Here is a 6000-nt window from a genome sequence, read left to right as displayed (position 1 = left end):
CAGGTCTTTATCTGCTGTCATTTACTATGTTAGTATGTGATAAAGGAGTGTGTGGAAGGGTGCAGGGTCGGACAGAGAAGGATGTGTCTGTGTGGAAGGTGGAGAGGGGGGTGTGCAGAGGGAGTGTGTAGGGGGTGTTGAAAGTGGGTGGATGGTGCTTGGGTTTCTTTCTATGCAGGGGTGGGGGGGGGGAGGCTGTGGGTTGGTGAGTGTGTAGGGGTGAAAAGGAGCAGGAGGCACACACTTTCCATATCCCCTTCTTCCCACTATGCTCCTTCCCCCTCTCCCTACACAAACATGCCTGCTGAGAGGCAGACAGAATCTACTAGGGGCTGATGCAAAATGTACCTGAAAAGAAAGGACAGGAGTATGAATGAAAAGTAAAGGTCTGTACAGTCTAAAGGCATGAAGTGCAGGAGGCAGAGGGTGAAAAAGTGAGCGGACTTTTCAGCTGCCACTGATTTGCAGGAGCACTGGGAGGAGGAGAAAGAGGAGGAGGCAGCCCGGTTTGGGTTACACAGGAGGCAGGAAGTTGGCAGAGTTGAGAGAGGAGAGAGAGAGCCAGCCTCAGTGCGCCACCACTACCACCACAGGCACCGGGGCTGCCCAGCACATCATTCCCGCAGCCCAGCACTGCTCCAGCCCATGTCAGGAGGCAAATACAAACCCGAGGCGGAAGGACGGACCCTTTCTGTCACCACTCCTGCCCGGCCACCAGGTTCACTCCCTTGTGGTCTTTGAACAGAAACACGGCGCAATCTGCACTTTGCCGGAGAGAGGAGCCGGGAAGCAACAGCGGGGAACTCAGCGTGACCCTCTTAAGCCCCTTTTACACAATGATCTTGGTCCTTGCACTTGGTCCCTGCCACACTGGTGAACTTGCAAAGTGAAGACAGACAACTGACAGTTCGCAAAGGAAGATTATTCTACTGATTCACATTTAAACAGAGGGAGAGAAGCAGCTGGAGAGGGCTTGATCCGACTCTCCCCAGTCTGTCGGCAGAAGAGCGCACTGGTGTGTCCTAGGTAAGAGGAAAGTGGGGTTCACTGGAGCCCTGGGGGTGAATGGGGAGGAAGGTGGGTGGCACTAGTTCTTTAAGTGTGAATTTCTGCCTTCCATTCATCACGTGTCTCACTCACTCTTCTGTGATAATGGGTGGCCGATCTCTGAGAAACCTCAGCGGGGAGTCTGAGCCCCAAACACAACTTTAAAGGAAAAGGCAAAGGGAGGGAGGGGGAAAGTTTGAAATCAGAGGAGGGAAGGGGAAATTTATTACATTTATTACTTTTCTCGTGTGGATAGCGATCTGGAAATTGCTCGGGGCTGCTTTGCTTTTGATGATCTCTGGAGGACTTTAGTGCAGGATAAGGGCAAGAAAACCTGACAGCGAGGGAGGATGCGTTTCAGATGCTGGCCTCTGGCTCTTTTATTTGACCTGTCTTTGTAGCTGAATTTACTCGCATCTAACGCAGTAAAGGGGATCCCTGCACTGCCTCCTTTTACCTAATTCCTTCCTGGCTTGGTCTTGTTATGAAGAGAAAAGTTTAGCTTTTTTTTTCCACCCTGGGAGTCTGAAGCGTTCTAGGACTGGTGAAAGGCAGAACCAGAAGACAGGGATCTGCCTTGAAGTTTGGTAGCTTAAGTTATTCTCCTGGGATAATGCTTCCAATCCGTTTAGGTTTGTGCGCTGCTAGTCTTTGATGCTCTGTGTGCTTTGATGTTGAAGTCTACCAAATGCATCCTGCACTTATTTCTGCCATCCTGACAGAGGTGGCTGCTGCTGTGTGAAGGGATTCCGCCTTCAGGGGCGCTAACCCTTTCACTGCCGGATCTTTCTTGCCCCTTTGCAGAATTACTCACACCTATCCATTTGGGTCTTTTATTATTATTATCATTACTGCTGTCTCTCTAACTCTCCCATCTGGCCTGTAATGGAAGGGGGGAGATTTGTCTCCTTAAGAAAAAATATAAATCACACTTTTCCCCTAAATGTTCTTTGCCTTTATGAGTGTCATGACTTTCAAAGAATTTGGGCTTTTTAAAAATTTTATAATTAAGAAAATCTCTGGCATCCTCCACAGATGTGGACATAAGCAGGATTTTTAAGCTCAAGAACTCTGGTCTCATGGGGTGGGCTTAACCTTGGACTGGGCTCTCCCCCCTTGCTGCCCGATGGGGGGGGGGGGGGAAGGTTAGGGTAGAAGGAGGTGAGGAGGGAGAGAGTGAATACAAAGGTCTGGGGGCCTCAGGGGATTGGCTAATTCATGCTTAAGCAGCCTTTCTCGCTGAGACCCCCTTTGGGGATCGGTGAGGGACCCAGGTTGAGTGTGTGGATAGAATCTTACTTAAAGGGGGCCGCCTCTGGGTCGCAGGGTCGTCTTCCTGCTCCTTGGAGGTGGCTTATCCACCCCCCTTCCTTATGTACTGTTGGCAGACAGCTGACCTGATTACTTTGGGGTTTTGTGCTGAGGGATCTGCAATGAGGATCAGGTGACTCAGTAAATTGGCATAGAGGCCCATGCCAGTAACGTTGCCCTAGCTGTTGTGGTGGGGTGGCAAGGTTAAGGATATATTTTCAAAGTTTACGATACGTTATTGTAGCTCAGGTGGGAATTTGGTTAAGAGTGCTTATGGTTTGATGTTGCACTTAATAAACAAAGCTCTGGCCTATATATTTACCCTTGGTGAGTAGCTGCTACAATGTATATCTATATGGATTGTATTCATTTGAAAAGTGATTGTTAGAGGGGAACTCAGGAGTATACCAACTATGTGGGTTTAATTTACCTATCCCTGGAAGCCTCCCACTTACCTGAAGCATTCTTTGGCTGCCTTTAATTTAAAGGTTTGACTGTGTGCAGGAGGATCACAGAAGATTTGTGTGACTCTGCAATTCCCAGTGTTTCCCTGTGGTTTTTTTTTTTTATCACAGGGATAAGAACAGTGGCTTTATATTGCAGTGGAGTTTTTTTCTTTCTTCACTTGAGAACTTGTTGGATACAAAGATCAGCAATGTGTAACATTTGCTACAATTATTAAGAACTGGGTTTTGTGTGCCCTTGTGTTTTTTTAGGGCTCACTGACTGATCTTTATTGAGATTGTGCTCTGATGATACACAGAGACTGAAGAAACTGCAATTTAGGGTTTATGTTCAGTGTTCTTTGTGGGATTTACATATTTGATCAGGGTATGAGTCTGGTGTGGATGGCTGTGTGAGTGAGTTGCAGGGATACTATTTGGTAATTCTTTTAATGCACTGGTTTGTTTTCACTACTAAAGATTTTGTAATTTATTTAGAACAGGAGTACTGTTTGTTGTTAATGTTTTAGGTACCTCCTATTATATATATATTAGGATTAAGACTACATATTTACCACCAATCAGGCTTGTGAGTTTATTGTTTGTGAATGGGACTGCTGAGGAGGGAAGAGGGATGGGGGAAGGGGGTAATGGGCATGACGGGAAATAGTCCCAGATCCAAGAGTTAAAGCAGGCCCAGAACAGAACAAGATTCCATTTGTCTCCATAAATCTGCTGGTCATTCACTTTGTTTCTTTATTTTATTTTTCTTAAGAATTTTGTATTGTATGCTTCTGAGTGGAAGTTTCTGCCAGGCTGCTAAAAAAAATGAACCGACTAAATGAAAATCTATGGAATGCCATTCATGGGACTGTCAACCTTTTCTTATTACCCACTGTAAATATGGACCAGTTTCCTCTGATGAACTAAAGGTTTTCTCTTTTTTTAACATTTTAGGGCCTGATTCACTAAGACTTTTATCCCATTCTCTGTCTATAGGAATCATGCTTAACATATCTGGGGTTCGAGCAGGTCCCCTTTCTGCCATAAGGCACTGGTTAGATCCAGAGCTCTAAAAATTCCTTTTTGAAAATACGCTGCCCTCATGTTAAGCTGGAGCCAGCCTCTGAGTTAGTCACTTCCTAAAGTGCTTTTAATCGCCTTTCATAAGAACATTTAGATGGAAAAAGTGAGCAGAGGTCTGAAATACTCCAGAACAAAATGAGAGTCGAAAAGTTACCCTGCATTAGCAATCAGTCCGTTTACATTTATACTTCCAAACTAACTTATTGCAGGGGCGATGTTTTGTCTGCTGGTAATGAATCACTTTTAGAGCTATGAAATCACATTTCTTTTCTGAGACGAACATTTGCATTAGAGACCTGGAGGCCATGGAATATTCCTGAAGCAGAAACTCTGGAATTCAAGCTTATTCTTTACAATGAGACCCTTTTATTAGCATGTGCTGAGCAGGGTTGGCCCAGCCACCAGGTAGACCAGGCATCCACCTAGGGCAGCAGTGGCAGGACAGGAGTGCAACATCTCTTCTCTTTCCTCTTCCCTTTCTCCTGCCACTGCTGCTGCTACCACCCTTCCTCTTCCAGAGCCATAGAGGCGAGAAGATTCAGTGCCAGCACGGGGCCTTGAAGCACAGGCCCACACTCAAGCATAGTCAGATCCCACTTCATGTCTTCCAAGAGGAATTCCTGTGTCAGATGGTAATGAGACTTAGCAATGCTAGAGCACATCAAGGTCCCATACTGGTGCCAATCCTCTTGCCTCTATGGCCGTGGAAGAGGCATTGGCAGGAGGAAGGGAAAAGAGGGAGATGACATGTTGAATGGGTTGTTGGTAGGGAGGAGAAGGAGAGATGCTGGACTGTGGGGTGTGGAGATGTAGGAAGGGAAAGGGGAGATGCTACACTGTTGGGGAGGTAGGAAAAGGAGATGGGAGATGCTGGACCATGGGGGAAAGGGAAGGGGAGATGCTGGATTGTGAGGCAGGGGCACACGGCTGATACCCTTTGGCCAGCTGTGGTTCTGAGCAGTTAGCATCTTAATTAATGCACAGTAACTGTTATTATTTATTATTAGTTTAGATTTTGCTTGCACCTTTTTCAGTAGTAGCTCAAGGTGAGTTACATTCAGATACACTGGATATTTCTGTGTCCCAGGAGAGCTCACAATCTAAGTTTGTACCTGAGGCAATGGAGGGTTAAGTGACTTGCCCAAGATCACAAGGAGCAGTAGTGGGATTTGAATTGGCCACCTCTGGATTGCAAGACCAGTGCTCTAACCACTAGGCCACTCCTCCACTCCACTGTTAGCACACGGGCATGGTAAGCCTTACAACACTGGTATGAGAGCATATGCTAATTCATGTGCTAACTGCATACCCTGTTATGAGGTTGGAAATGGGTTGAACTGCATATTACAACTAGCACACAGGAACCCATTGCATACTATCATGCTTGCAGACAGCACAGATGCCTAGGCAGTATGTGTATCCGTGCTGTCTGTAAGTGCACTTGCTGCGTGTTAAGGGGGTAATTCTGAAAATGTCGCTGAACTGTAGACACTAGGATGCTGCATGTTCTGCAAATTTTGTGTCAGCCATTACGCGCAGAATTCTCATTGTAGAATACTAGAGAAAGTGGCCATTTATGCACCAACGTTTAAGTATGACCGCTTACAGAATGCCAATGGCTGGTGTACATAGCCATGACTATATGTTGCAGTTGCAAGGATCACGGACAGTGAACCATAGTGCAAAAGTGCTGGGGATGCCCTTAACCCGCCCATGCCCCACCCCAACCCACACCCTCGTTGCAATTGCACACTATAGATTTTCTGTGCTAATTGTCTGGAATAGCGACTAAATGCAGTTGCATGCATAATACAGATTAGTGCTAATTAATGCTGATTAGCTCCAATTGTTGGTGATCATTGGTTGTTAGTGCCAATTAGTGGTTCTTTTGCCAATTTACTAATGCATGTAACTTGCACCATTCTTTAATCTGCGTGAAAATGTGCACTCAAGATGATAGAATGAGGGGGTAAGTGCAAAATTTCACTGCACTTAGGAAAAGTTTTTGTTTTTACATTTTTGCTTTCTATTATGCTCTTATTCCTAGATGTTTTTCATCTGTTATAAGGAATTTATATTTTCACTTGTTGATATTGATTTTTTTCACTTTTTA

The 6000-nt window shown here is 45.6% G+C and overlaps 1 protein-coding gene across 2 annotated transcripts in view; it reads left to right on the top strand.

Annotated features, from left to right (window-relative positions):
* Window positions 1–560: 560 nt before the first annotated feature.
* The window catches only part of LPAR1 (lysophosphatidic acid receptor 1), a 191694-nt gene continuing 186254 nt past the window's right edge, over window positions 561–6000 (top strand). Inside the window, exon 1 of one of the 2 annotated variants that reach the window (XM_030193749.1) lies at window positions 561–1015. The gene's annotated coding sequence lies outside the window, so the exon portion shown is untranslated. Of the gene's footprint in view, window positions 1027–6000 lie in introns of both variants that reach the window. The other variant, XM_030193748.1, reaches the window with a different exon arrangement.

The sequence above is a fragment of the Microcaecilia unicolor genome, chromosome 2 (assembly GCF_901765095.1).
Source record: "Microcaecilia unicolor chromosome 2, aMicUni1.1, whole genome shotgun sequence".
NCBI classification, from domain to species: domain Eukaryota; kingdom Metazoa; phylum Chordata; class Amphibia; order Gymnophiona; family Siphonopidae; genus Microcaecilia; species Microcaecilia unicolor.
This window is presented reverse-complemented; position numbering and strand designations above follow the sequence as displayed.